We start from the raw sequence: 15,026 nt of genomic DNA, 5'->3' as shown, positions 1-15,026 counted from the left end.
TGGGGGTTAGGATATGAATACAAAAGGACAAGAGTGACACTCTTAAAGATCCTTTCTGTAGTTCATTTTGGCCTTCAGGTGGCCCTGTAGGTTCTTAGACAGGCAGACGGCCACAGGTGGAGTTAGAGGTGGAGGAGGCCAGGGAAGGCCCCTCTGGCGGTTCTCGCCCCTCCCCTCAGCTGTCAGCATCAAACATCTCCAATGGGTGGTCGCCCACGCAAACAACACCAAGACCTCTGGGCTCAAAAGCAAAAAGCAAGCAGAGAACCCCTGCCTGACAGTGGGCAGGGAGCTCCCCAAAGTTAAAAATTGACTTGTGTGTAATTACACACATTCTCATAGAACATAAAATTATACCAATAAAGCCACAGTCCTCTTTGGCCCCTGCCCAGGTGACCACAGTTAGCTGAATTTGTTTCCTTCCATCCCCTTCCTGCACTCGTGTACACGCGCACACACACACACACACAATCATTTTTGTATATGTTTCTGGTTTTACACTCATGACATTCAATTGTGCATATATTGTGCAACTTGGTATGGAGTCTTTTTCACTTGCACCAAGTTCCATGGTTCCAAGATTTATTTACTCAGTCCCCTATTAAAGTGTTTTTAGATTCTTTCTTCATTTTGCCTATTACCATAAGAGTTGAACATGCCCCCAGCAGACTTGCAAGATCAAAGAATAAACACATTAAAAATGATCAGGCTAATACCCACCCCTGGTTAAGGAAGCAAGTGATACAGAGCTGACTCCAAGGCACAGCCCCAGGGGCAGTTCCCCAAAGGGTCTCTATTTCCTGTTTCTGGTTCTGACTCGGAAACAAACTCATATGAGGCTGAGGCTTGGAACTGTCTCTTCATCGTTTCTGCTGCCCCCTGTTGGTCAAAAATGGGTCGGAGGGTCCATCCAGATTCCGTGCAGGATGGGAAATAAATTCCAGCTCCCAAAGGAAGGAATGGCAAAACGTGTGTGGCCATCTTTGATACGCTACACCACAGAGTTGGATAATGGATCAGATGTGAGGTGTAAAAGAAAAAGGAATCCAGGATGTACCCACCACGCAGATTTAACTGGGGTTAATATTTTTCCATTGTCACTTCAATAATTTTAAGAAATAAAACCTGACAAATACAGTTAGAGCCCCCTTTAGACCTTTCCGTATTAACTGCTCTCCATCAACCCCCAAAGGTAGCCATTATTCAGATGTTAGTGTGGACCATTTACCACGTTTTATACCATTGCTAAACATATGAGTGCCCATAAATATGTAGGATTGTTTCTGTCCTGCCAGGCAGTCCTCTCTGGGCTGCTCTCTGGTACACAAGGGGTCAGCATAAATTACACAGCATTGCCTGCCAGGGTTAGGAAGAGGCTTAACTGAGGCAGAGGAAATCACAAAGCCTGGGTCTGCAGGATGGGTCGCCTGTGGTCCCCAGTCTCTCGTCCTCTCGCAGGGAGGCTTGCTAGGGAAACTGCCACAGGGGAGTAGGTTCCAGTCCAGCAGAGGGTCCAGCATGGGCCTCCCCTCCCAGAAGGGTAGCCTGTCAATGATGTGCCAGTGTGGGTGCTGCTTGTGTATCGGGGACCACTGGGGCTGGGGGATGTTACAGCCTGCAGCCACTAGACCTACGGAAACCGAGCTGGGGTGCCATCCCTTCCCCTAGGAGGAAGGGGCACCCCTCAGCTGGCTCACTGGCCATGTTTGAGGAGTGGCAACCCGAATCACATTAGGGCAATCCTGCTCTTTTCAGAATAGTTTCCATATTTAAGATCTTTCTTTCTTTCTTTCTTTCTTTCTTTCTTTCTTTCTTTCTTTCTTTCTTTCTTTCTTTCTTTCTTTCTTTCTTTCTTGTTTTTGTATTTTTTAGACAGAAACAATAAATTTGTGAGGAATTGACAGGACAAAGAAATTTAGGTTTTGGGTGGTTAATTAGTGAAGAGTCGACACAGAGTTTGGATGTGGGGTAGTAAATTAAAAGAAATAACAAGGGAAAAAGGAGGGGAAAGGTATAGCTCAGTAGAAGTGTGTGTGCTTAGCATGCACACAGTCCTGGGTTCAATCCCCAGTACCTCCATTAAAATGAATAAACCTAATTACCCTCCCAAAACAAACAAAAAATTTGAAAAAACAAAAAATTTTTTTAAAAACAACACAACTGGTTGCAAATATAAAAAACCTAATTACCTCCCCCTGCAAAAAAAATAAAGTAACGAGGTTTGTTTATACGGGTTTCCTGGCTCTGAGTTCCCCATCTCTGGTGATAAAGGTGTTCTTCTACCTTCGGATGCAAAGACTGCACCTTTCATAGGAGACCCGTATTTAAGATTTTTAAATAAATATTTTCATATTGGGCCAATCTTTTTGTAATTTAATTTTTCAATCAGCATTAAGTTTGTATAGCATAAGAGCTTTATTTTCCAAGGGGCTGGAAAAACCTTTTACCTAAAGAATCTTCTAGGTCTTGGTGCTTTTTTATGGGTAGATTTTTTTTTTTTTTTTTTTTTTTTGCTGTTGATTCTATTTTGTTAAAGACTACAGATTTATTTAAAGTTTCCATTTCTTCTTTTTTAAATTGAGTTATAGTCAGTTTACAATGTCGTGTCAATTTCTGGCGTACAGCACAATTTTTCAGTCACACATGAACATACATCCATCCATCCCATTTCTTCTTGAGTTAGTTTTGTCAATACATTTTTCTAGATCATCGTTCATTTAATCTAGATGTTCAGATGTATTAGTATAAAGTTCGTAGTGACTTCAGGATTTAAAATATGTTTTTAGATGATTTTATTTCTTTTTCCTAGATAAATTTTTTTTATTTAGGTAAGCATAAATATAAAATTGAAGCCTCAATATAAAATTCAAAACTACAAAGGGGAACACAATGAAAAGTATTCTCTCCTACCCTGGTCCCTGGTCTTCCTGTTCCCCTTTCTTCTTCCAAAGAATCAGAGAAAATAGTTCCCACTCTCTTTTTGTTTTCTCAGAAGCCAGTTTCTTAGGCCTAAATTCAAATGGCTTTTTTTCTTTTCATAAATCTTTAGCCTAGGCAGGATTTTGAAATGTTATGTTTTTATCTTAGTTCTTTTTCCTATGTTTTATATTATGGAAAAGTCTGAACTTGTCACAGAAGTAGAATCTGTAATGGACCTCTCTGTATCCATTGTCCCAGCTTCAGCATTACCACACAGAGCCAATCTTTTTTCAAATTCTATTTTTTAATTGAAGTATAGTCAATTTACAATGTTGCATTAGTTTCTGGTATACAGCATAGTGATTCAGTTATACATATATATATTCCTTTTCATATTCTTTTTCATTATAGGTTATTATGAGATACTGAATATAATTCCTTGTGCTATACAGTAGGACCTTGTTGTGTGCTATTTCATATATAGTAGTTGGTATCTGCAATTTCAAACTCCCAATTTATCCCTCCCCACCCTCTTCCCCCTCACCCTGTAACCACAAGTTTGTTTTCTGTCTGTGATTCTGTTTCTGTTTTGTAAGTAAGTTTATTTGTATCTTTTTTTTTAAGATTCCACATATAAGTGATATCATATGGTATTTTTCTTCATCTTTCTGGCTTACTTCACTTAGTATGATAATCTCTAGGTTGATCCATGCTGCTGCAAATGCATTATTTCATTCTTTTTATGGCTGAGTAGTATTCCATTGTACATATAAACACAACTTCTTTATCCAGTCATCTTCAGTGGACATGTAGGTTGTTTCCATGTCTTGGCTGTTGTAAATAGTGCTGCTGTGAACATTGAGGTGCATGTATCTTTTCAAATTAGATATATGCCCAGGAGTGGGATTGCTGGATCATAGATTAACTCTTTTTAGTTTTTTAAGGACCCTCCATACTGTTCTCCATAATGGCTGCACCAAGCTACCTTCCCACCAATGGTGTAGGAGGGTTCCCTTTTCTCCACACCGTCTCCAGCATTTGTGAACTAGTTAGTGATGGTCATTCTAACTGGTGTGAGGTGATACCTCCTTGCAGTTTTGGTTTGCATTTCTCTAACAATTAGCAATGTTAAGCATTTTTTCATGTGCCTATTTAACCATCTATATGTCTTCACTGGAGAAATGTCTGTAGGTCTTCTGCCCATTTTTGGATTGGGTTGTTTTTTGTTATTGAGTCGTACGAACATACATGAGAATAGCCAGTCTTGATCTATTCATATCCCTTTCCCTCCTCTCTAGATTATTTAGAACCCAATTCCAGACTTCATTTGTTAAGAAGTGTTAAAAAAAAAATCTGACCACAATACATTTTATTACTAATAAAAATATTTCCTTAATAAATAGGTATGTAGTCAGCATTAAAATGACCTTGATTGTCTCATAATTTGTTTTCATCTATGTTTGCTTGAATCAGATTTGTTGAATCAAAGTCCCTGTATTCTGTTGAGTTGATGTGGTTCTGAAGTCTCTTAGTTTCTATCTTTCTCCCTCCCTTCCTTTTTCCTTGCAATTTAATTGTTGGCATAAGCACATTGCTTGTCCTTTGCAGCTTCACGCAGTCTGGATTCTGGTGATTGTGTCCGGTGTGGTGCTGTCCCTCTCTTCTCTGTGCTTCTGTGGATCCAGAGGCTTGATTTCCTTCAGTAAGACATTTGGCAGGAACACTAGATAGCCAGTGCTGTGCATTTCCCGTTGCTTCACCGCAGGAGTCAAATGACGTCTTGGCAATGTTTAAATTTTTCAATGATTTTGGGTGTTGTCAGCATGATATTTCATCTTAAAGACCCTAATGGTTTCTCAGCTGTTCACCTAGTGGTTTTATCAGTCATCAATCGTTGCTTTAGATCAGTTATTTCATTAGGGTTGTGAAGTGGTGCTATTTTAAGTCTATCTTCCAGCTGAAATCTATCTCAAAAGAAGGACCTTCTCCCATCAACTCTGTAGTACCTTGAGATACAGTCTGTATAGGAAAGTCAGAATAAATCGCTTATTTTAATTATTTCTCTTTATGAAAATCATAGGTTCCCTGCATCTTTCAAAGGTGACCAATGAAAGGTTTCTCTTAGTATTATTACTCACTCATGGATTTTAACTTTTTAAACTTTTGATGCTAAAATGATTCATCTTTGGTCAGCAGAGGCCCCTTTGGGTTGGTTGCTTTATCTTTTGATGTGGCCCCATGATCTTTGATGGCATCCTTTCTTTCTGATGTGACAAGGTATCCCAGGCCCCTGTGGTCTGCTTCCTGTCCCAGACCTGCCATCTACCACTTCTCCTGATTTAATTCTCTACCGTGCATTTTTGTCTCCTTTCTTGTTCCAGGTATTGTCCACACTTTTGCTACCCCCGCACCCCCATCTCTTACTTTTCTCATCAATCTTTCAATAAGATTGTTTCATGAATCCTTTGAAAAAAAAGTAGCTTTGAGTTTTGCTGTTGCTGTTTTTAATTTCTTTGGTTTCTAATTATTTCTTCCAACAAAAGCTCTCACATACTTATTACGGAGCCAGTCTACTAGTGCAGAAATACTGAAACAAAAAGAATTATTTTCCCAATAAGACACATCCAGCTGTCCAGGGGATAATGGTTTTCAGAGTGATGCGGTAAGATGCACGTGACCTTGATAACAGCATAGAAATGTGTGCCATCTCACATGCCATTCCTTGTAGACCAAGATTGGTTCTTCTCCAATGTCTCCTCTTGGAGTTGTACCTGATTTTATTACTAGTTTTCAGCGAACCCATTGGGGAATGGGACGATTCTGCTTTTTGTTTCTTGGCCAGGAATCGCTTGATCCTGAAAGTCTTGTGATGAGACATGGCGGGGAGGAGAGTCAGCCATACCGCCAGTATGACGGAGGAAAACTCTCTGATTTCTATGTAATTGATTTTTGCTTTTCTGCTTATTTTCTTCTTTTTTTCTAAATCCACTTCTCCCCTTTTCAGCTTTTTTATTTTTGAAGAGTAGCTCTCACTTCTGAGAACTCATCTTTTTTCTACTTGAGAATTTTTTTTTTAATTTAGGTGTATTGTTCTGGAATCCTGATTAGACACATTTTGAAAAGCTTCAAGCATCATCTTCCATGTCTCTTAATTTTTTGTCTGCCCTTGAACCTCTCGGTGCTGCGCTCTCTGCTCAGTCTTCCAGATTGCTGATTTGTCCTCCAGCTGTATCCATCATGCTCTGCCACCCACGTACTGTGTTTTACAGCTCAACTCTTCCGTTTTAATTTCCGAAATTTTCAGTCAGTTCTTGCTCATGGATGCCCCGTCCTCCTGTCTCCCTCCAAGACGTCAGTCCTATTTATCCTGAGGTCTTGTCCTTGCTTTGCTAACACTGTTCTAGATGGAAATGGGCCCCTGAGATGCTGGAAAGCCAGAGCCCAAGGTTCTGCTCAGGAAACCTCAGACGCTGACTCAGTCTTCTCCTCCCAGATGAGGGTGGTGGTTGCTGATAGCAAGTTTAGTCATCAACCAAGAGTCCAGAGTTTGCCCGCACTCCGTTACCTCGGGGACTGGGTTATCTGTGTAGGTTCCCCCACTGAGCAGTGCAGTAAGCGTGCAGCAAGAAATGAGGCTCTCAGATCTGGCAAGACCCTGCCTGGCCCAAGCATTGTCACTGTCAGCTGCTCACTTCCTCCTGGGGACTCTGAGGCTCCAGGGCAAACCGTGGTGGGATGGTAGGCCGCGTCCTCTCCTGCCTTGGGTGATCAGCATGGTTCCCAGGGCCCTGTGTCCTTGGCTGCATGAGCAGGGACTTAATTTGGCTTTACTTTCTGTGCCGGGGTGGGAGGTGAGGAGGGATCCCCGGCCTGCCCGTCTGCAGCCTGCCCTGCTCACAGGCGCTGTTGGTGGAGGTGGGTGCTTCTCCTTTACGGTGCTCATCCTCCTCAGATGTTGGTGGGTACCTGCTTGGGTGTTGATCATGGTGTTTGGAATTCCCAGAGCTGCCTGAGAACGCAGCTTTGATCACCGCAGTCTGCAGAGAGGAGGGCAGGGAGCCTGCAGTGGGCTGCCCTGGGGGGGTGCACTCGGAGCATGTCTTCTGGGTTGGGGGGTGCTCCACGTGCCGCCTTGGTGTCACCCACCGCCTGAGACTCCACACTCCCTCTCTAGTGCACAAGGGGCAGAGCCCTCTGCCCTCTACTGCCAGGCTGGAGAGGGGCTCACTGTGGATTTCCCCTTCCCGCAGTCCCTCTGCTGGTGGCTTTGGGGGCCCTCCTGCTTCCTCAATGCACTCCAGGCAGCCTCAGAGCACTCCTGAACCTTGCCACCTCGTGCACTGTGGTTTCTGGCCCGATCAGGTCTCCTTCTTGTTTTCTCTGCTAATATGGCTTTTTTTTTTTTTTTTAATGCTTTTAATAGTTTTTAAGAATCTGGGGCAGGATGTGGTGGCTACATCCAGGGCTCAGTTTTCTGCCTGGATCCTGTCTCCCAGCAACTCCTGGGCATCCCTGAGGTGTGCAATTTGCAGGAGAAACTGAGAGACAGTGCCAAGAATGTGGACTCTGCGGTCCAAAGGAGCTGGGTTCAAATCCCAGTTCCTCGGCACCTCAGTCATCATCTGTAACACAGGCATGATCAGAATCTGTTTGCTGAAGGCTTAGCACCACGCCAAGGGTGTGTGCTCGGTAGCCCCTCAATAAATGTTCATTTCTTTCTCTTTCCTTGTTGGACAAGATATGTAGCCTGTCCTGGACTCTATTTCTGTTAGTGAAAATGATAATAATGTCACACTGATAAAAACGGGCAGCCCCTTAAAAATGAGGGGGTCTTTGATTTTATTGAGTTTGAAGCCAATAAAAAGCATTGAATTTAAAACGTGGCCAGTTCTCATTTTCATATATGCATATATAGCTGAAATGTGATGACCCCATCATCAAAATAATTTTAATTAAAACGGCTTAATTAAAGTTCTAATTAAAAATATTCTCATTAAAGTCAAAATCTTCCTTTGCTGTATCTTCGAAATGCATTTTCTTTTTTCCAAGTTAGCAAAATCTGTGTGTCTCATGGAAGATAACTCTGTCAAGCTTGAAGTTCTAATATTCATGAGTAGCTTTCAAATGCTCAGCCGCAAGCTGTCCATAGGGAGTGCCTGGAACACAGGTCACGGAGACATAGTGAGGGCTGAGTCAGGTTTCAGTGGGCAAAGGGCCATGGCAGCAGGGCCCAGGCATTCTTGGGATGTTTGTGGTTACTGAGGAACCATGGAGTGTCTCGATTTAATAATCAGAATATCACTCATAAAAACAAAGAGCCGTACTGTTGTCTGGCCAGGGTTTGTATTAACTGAAGAAGTTTGTACTCAAGTGAGCATTTCCACAGAGGAATGTTTTCAGCTGTGACAGTGACACTCACAGAGCACTTTAGTACAACTCTGCCACACACTCCAGACCTGGCCATAGAGGGTGCAGTGCCTAGGAATGTAAGCTCTCACTCAGACTGAAGATCTCAGAGTTTCTGTCTCCCGGCAAAAGGGCGAGGCTGCAGGCTTCTCTTAAGCATTATCTTTTACACAGATGCATTTGGGGCGCTTGCTTTTACCCTTTGGGAGGCTACACTGTAATCACCCATCGCGTTCCCCACAAACCGACAGGTTCAAAACATCAACTTATGACCCTGGGAGCTACAAAGGACCCCTGATCCTGGCTTTTTTGCTTTTTGTGTGTGTGCCCGCTTTGGGATTTGGAAGGCAGCTGGCCGTCTCAGGATGGAGACGAATCAGCTGGAGTCAATTTTTGTTGTTTGAACTTGAGGTTGTGTGTCTGTGCCTGAAGATGTGCAGGCGAAAAGAAAGGATGATGACTTCATGTATTTTTCCTTGCTGAGACTTTTAAACTGTAGTTGTTTGAGTATAGTCACACGGCTCAGAACGCTACATGTATGAATTCACAAGTCTTTGATTTTTACATCCTTCCAGAATGTCTGGGTACCTATACGAGCAAAACAAATGTAGATTCTTATTTTTCCCTCTTTTACACAGCGTGTTGCTGATTACACACACTGTTCTGTAAATTGCCTGTTTCTTTCACACATTCGTACGTAAAGGCTGTCATCATAACCATCATCATTCTTTTGACAACTGCATAGCATTTTATTGTTCAGATGTAGCTCAGTTTACTTAAGCGGTCTCCTCTTAATGGGCATTTGGGCTGTTGCTCATTTTTTGTTATAACAAATAATGCTCTGATGTCTTTTCACATGTATACAAGCATGTCCACACAATAAATTCTCAAAATCAAGGGTCAAAGGACACGTGCTTCTGGAAATCTACCAGGTACTGTCAAATCAGGCTCCACAGGAGTTCTTCCTGCTCACCCCTATTTTCCGCAAGGTGTGGGCTTCCTGTTTCCCCAGAGTCCTGACGGAAGTGGTTATTATCACATTTGGGGGTTTTGCTTATCTGATGTGTGAAAAATGGTGTCTCAGTATAGTTTTAATATGCATTTCTGTTAGGATAAGTGAGGATTAGCATGTTTTAGTGTATGCAAGAGCTGGTTATATTTACTTTTTTGGAGCCCTGTCCTCATATCTTTTGCTTATCCGTCTCTCAGAGCTCTTTGATCTTTCCTTATTGATTTCAAGGAGGACTTCAAACTGACGTGTCTAATGGGTGTTAACACATAATTAGAAGCCCTAGTGGGGTCCACTTATGAGCCCAGAAGAACTGAAATGAGAACTTTTGAACGAACAAGGGGCTATAAATAGAAATGTTCTGCTTTTTTCCCCTTAATTATTAAATTAATATAAATTAAATATACACTGTCTAGGGGAAATAATGAAAAATATACAGGGCCCATGTGAAGGGAAGTTTAAACCTTGAACATAAAGAATTTAAGTAAATCTGATAAAGGGTTAATATCCACATATTGATATCAAAATATATAAAGAACTCATAAAACTCAATATCAGAAAAAACCAAACAACCCAATTTAAGAATGGGCAGAAGACCTGAATAGATATTTTTTTCCCAAAGAAGACATACAGATGGCCAACAGACACTTGAATAGAAAAGGTGTTCAGCATCGCTAGTCATCAGGGAGATGCAAATCAAAGCCACAGGGAGGTATCACCACACCTGGCAGAATCGCTAGCATCAGAAAGACAAAAAATAACAAGTGTTGGCAAGGATGTGAAGAAAAGGGAACCCTAGTACACTGTTGGTGGGAGTGTAAATCAGTGCGGCCATTGTGAAAAAGAGTGTGGAGTTTCCTCAAATAATTAAAAATAGCACTGCCATATGATCCAGCAATTCCACTCCTGGGTATATATCCAAAGAAAATGAAAACACGAATTCAAAAAACAGATGCACATTAGTGTCCATAGTACTATTATTTATAATAGCCAAGATATGGAAGCAACTTAAGTGTCCATCAATAGTTGAATGGATAAAGATGTGATACACACACACACACACACACACACACACACACAATGGAATACTACTCGGCCATAAAAAAGAATGAAATTTTGCCATTTGCAACAACATGGATGGATCTGGAGGGTATTATGCTCAGTGAAATAAGTCAGATGGAAAAAGACAAATACTATATGTTTTCACTTATATGTGGAATCTAAAAATAAACCAAATAAATATAACAAAACAGAAAAAGATTGACAGATATAGAGTACAAACTAGTGGTTACCAGAGGAGAGGCATGGGGGAGGAGCCAGATCAGGAAAGGGGAATAAGAGGTACAAACTACTAAATATAAAATAAATGAGATACAAGGATATAATGTACAACACAAGGAATATAACCAATATTTTATAATCACTATAAATGTAGCATAATCTATAAAAATATTGAATCACTCTGTTGTACAGCTGAGACTAATATAATATTGTAAGTCAATTCTTCTTCAATTAAGAAAATGACATATTGTCCTCTTGTATCAGAAGACGACATTGTAAATATGTCAATTCTCCACATGTTGCACATGTTGATTCTATAATTCAGGGCAATAGCAACAAAAATACAAGCAGGATTTCTTTTTGGAAGATGAACAAAGAATAATCAATTCTACCTCGAAAAATAAACATAGGAGAATAGCCAGGAAAATTCAGATGAGGAAGAGGTCAGTTGAGAGAAGGAGGGGAGGTTAGTTCCATCACGTGTTAGGATTTATTACGACGCCATGGTAATGAAATGTGTCAGATGCTGGGGAGGGAAAGGGCAGGGAAAGCAATGGAACAGAGTAGCAACTCGAAAACTGACCTGAAGTCATGCTGATTTTGCTTTACTACTTAGAATTTCAAATTAGTCCAGAAAAGAACGTTGACTTGATAACAGGATAAAAATAACATTTTGCTTCCTTCCTTCCACACCAAAGTCCATTTCAGATGAGTCAAATATGTAAACATAAAAATGAACACCACTAAAAGTCAAGAAAAATGATAAAATAATTTGGGAGGGAGAAAGGACTTTTGCCTAAGCACAAGACCCAGATAACATAGAGGATAAGATTAATAAACATGATTACATAACAATTAGAACTATTCTGCAGGGAAGCCTCTCAGGTGACAACCAACAAACAGGTAAAAACTATTCTCAACATATACCGCAAAGAGCACTGGCACATGAATGATGAAAATAAAGAATATTGCAACCTTCAAATGCACCAGAAAATAGAATGAGAGAGTTTAGTTCATTGCAAAAGGTAGACATGATGGCTAAACATGCAAATATGCTGAATGGAATTCATATGGAAAGAAATGAAAAGCAAAAGCAATTATGAGATGTCTCAGTTTGCTTTTCAGATTGGAAACGATCAGATAGCATAATGTTCTTGAATACAGCAAAGATAGAATTTTTGCTCTATTGTTGATATTTTATCTTAAACTAATGCTGAGTTGATAGTTAAGTCAGAGTATAATTGGTGTAATTTTTGGAAAAGCAAATTGGCAATCTTTACAAAAAATCAAGGCTGAATATATCCTCTCCTTCTCCCAGTGCTAGGAACATCACCTGGAGCTACAGTTCACAGGTGAGAAATGCACACACAGGGATGTCCAGGGCAGCACTGAAGGGAAATGCAAAGAACTAGAAATGCCGTGACTTTCCATCAATGAGGGCAAAGGATGTGCTGGATCTCCATGTGCCAAGACAGAAGAAGTTTTAGGTGGGGAAAGCCAGTTGCAGAACATATCCTAGTATAAGTGATTTGTCAAAAAGGAAGAGGAGGAAAAAGGAATCTTTATGTGAGATCCAGAGAAATCTGAACCACTTCATGGCCTCTGTCAGCACAGTGATGTATTCCAAGGAAACTCCAGCCCAGAATCTTAAAACAGAATCAAAAAGCAGGTGAAATCTTTACTAAAATTTCTTGACAAGGCATTCACGGGGAATTCCATTTAAAGCACACAGCCAAGCCTCTGAACTCCTTTGCCCAGATCTTCCCCAGAAGTTCACAAATGCAGTCTCTGTCCTCGGTCTCTAATCTCAGACTCTCAAGAGATTCCCAGATAATTCCCCCAAAGCCAGCCAGTCTTGGTGTCTGTCTGCCCTCCTCAGCACCCCTGCTTGGCCCACCTTGCACTGGGAAAGTGCACCCAGACTGCCTGGGAGGAAGGGGAGGTGGAGGCAGGATACCTCCTTGCAGGTTCCTCCTCCACCATCAGTACTTACGGTTGCATGGAGATTATGGATGGGCATGGGGGAATCCTTGGCAGTGACCGTGGGCACAGTGGCAGGGAGGAAGGGAGCCAACCTCTCCCTCTTCCATGAAACAGTGTCACTTTCTAGTCAGAGCCAAACCAAGCACAGAGGCTGCAGTTCCTCCACTGTACTGCACCAGAGGTGCCACTTGGGGGCGGAGTTCAGGCTCCTCATTTGCCCTCAACTAAGCCTCTGTCTTCTGAGCTCTAGGATGGAGTGAGAAGACCCATCACACAGGGCCACTGGGACCTGGGATGTTGTGTGCACCACCCTAGGGGGAGGTAATGGGAGCTGCCCTGAGAATCACATAACAGTAGAGAATGAGTCCCAAGTATATAGAATTCTTTCTCTTTCTATCTTACCACTGCCTAGGACTCTTTTGTATGGACATCTTATAGTTTAAGTTCTCTATAGATGGACATCTGAATCGTTTCCCCTGCAATAATGCTGCAGGGAATAGTCTTGTGTAGACATCGTTTTGCATTTTTGCTGCTGTGTCTTTGGTGTAAATTTCTAAAAGACAGAGTGTTGGGCTAAGAGGGAAAATGCAGATGTAATTTTGCTAGGTCTTGGTAAATTCCCGTCCATGGGGGTTGTGCCATTTTGCATTCGCTCCAGCAGTGTAAGAGCACACCTGTTCCATCATATTAACTCCGTGATGTAAGTTGCAGTTTTCTTGTCTCATTTGTCAGCTATGTTTTTATCTAGTTTGTGTGTGTTGGGACACATGGAGTTTTGTGAAGTTTTTTTCCTTATGTGTTTAAATTTTATGTTTGGCTATAAAACAAGCCTCAGTAAATTTAAAATGATTGAAATCGAACAAAATATGTTCTCTGACCACAGTGGTCTAAAATTAGAAATCAATAACAGGAGGAAATTTGGGAAATTCACAAATACGTGGAAACAAAGCAACATGCTCTGAAATAACCAGCGAGTTCAAGAAGAAATCACGAGGGAAATTAGAACACACTTTGAGATGAACAAAAACAAAAACACAACACACTAAAACTTAGGGAGTGCAGATAAAGCAGTGCTTAGAAAGAGATTTAAAGCTATACCCACCAATACTAAAAAGGGGAAAGATCTTAAATCAATAATCTAACCTTCCATCTTAGGAAACTAGAAAAAAAAAAAAGAACAAATTAAACCCAAAGCAAGCAGAGGAAAGAAAAAAGATTAGGACAAAAATAAATGAAATAGAGACTAGAAAAACAATAGAGGAAAATCAGAGAAACCAAAAGTTGGTTCTTTGAAAAAATTAACAATATTGACAAGAATGACCAAAAAAATAAGAGATAAGACTCAAAGTACCAAGATCAGGAATGAAAGGGGGACATCACTATCAACTGTACAGAAATAAAAAGAATTATAAGAGAATACTATGAAAAATTGTACGTCAACAAATTCAACACTTTAGATGAAGTGGATAAATTCTTAGAAAGAAAATTACCCACCGAGAATTACCTATGCTGACTCAGGAAAGAATAGAAAATCTGAACAGAATTGTAATATAACAGAGAGACTGAATTAGTAATCAAAACATGCCCACAAAGAAAAGCCAGGCTCAATTTATGGCTTAATTGGTGAATTTTGTCAAATGTTTAAAGAAAATTTAACCTTCACCTCACAAACTTTTCCAAAAAGTAAGAGGATGGAACACTTCCTAACTCAATCTATGAGTCCAGTGTCAGCCTGACTTAAACCAGTCAATGACAGCACAAGAGAACTGCAGACTAGTATCTCTTAGGAATATATATGCAAAAATCCTCATCAAAATACTGGCAAATCCAGTAATGTATAAAAAGGATTATATACCACAGTCAAGTGGAATTTATCCCAGGACTGCATGCTTGGTTTAACATCGATGAACATAATACATCATATTAACAGAATAAAGGAGAAAAAAATCACGTGATCATCTCAACAGGCACAGAAAAAGTGTCTGACAATATTCAACACCTTTTGATGATTAAAAAAAAATTCAATAAACTAGTAATAGAAGAGAACTTCCTCAACCTGATAAAGGACATCTCTTAAAAATCCACAACTAGCAGTGTATGTATTTATGAAAAACTGAATTCTATCTTCTTCACATCAGGAACAAATCAAGGATTTCCACTCTCACCACTTCTATTCAGCATTATACTGGAAGGTCTCACCAGGGTAATAAGACAAGAAAAAGAAATAAAAGGCATCCAGATTGTAAAGGAAAAAGTGAAAATTTCTCCATGTATAGATGACATAATATTGTGTATAGAATATCATAAGGAATCCACAAACCAAAAAATTAGAAATAGTAAAATCAGCTCAGCAACTTCAGCACGCAAGATCAAAATGTAAAAATCAACCGTAGCTATATATATATATTCTCAACAATCTGAAAATGAA

At 40.5% G+C, this 15,026-nt stretch overlaps 1 protein-coding gene and 1 pseudogene across 3 annotated transcripts in view; one reads left to right on the top strand and one right to left on the bottom strand.

The window, feature by feature from the left end:
- The window catches only part of LRRK1 (leucine rich repeat kinase 1), a 118,229-nt gene that overhangs the window by 12,698 nt on the left and 90,505 nt on the right, over window positions 1-15,026 (top strand). The gene's annotated exons all lie outside the window — the stretch shown is intronic.
- On the bottom strand, window positions 830-5,954 carry LOC135319547 (large ribosomal subunit protein eL39-like; annotated as a pseudogene).

This window comes from Camelus dromedarius, chromosome 29 (assembly GCF_036321535.1).
Source record: "Camelus dromedarius isolate mCamDro1 chromosome 29, mCamDro1.pat, whole genome shotgun sequence".
Classification (NCBI taxonomy): domain Eukaryota; kingdom Metazoa; phylum Chordata; class Mammalia; order Artiodactyla; family Camelidae; genus Camelus; species Camelus dromedarius.
The sequence above is the reverse complement of the archived record's forward strand: the minus strand, read 5'-3'. Positions and strand labels throughout refer to the sequence as shown.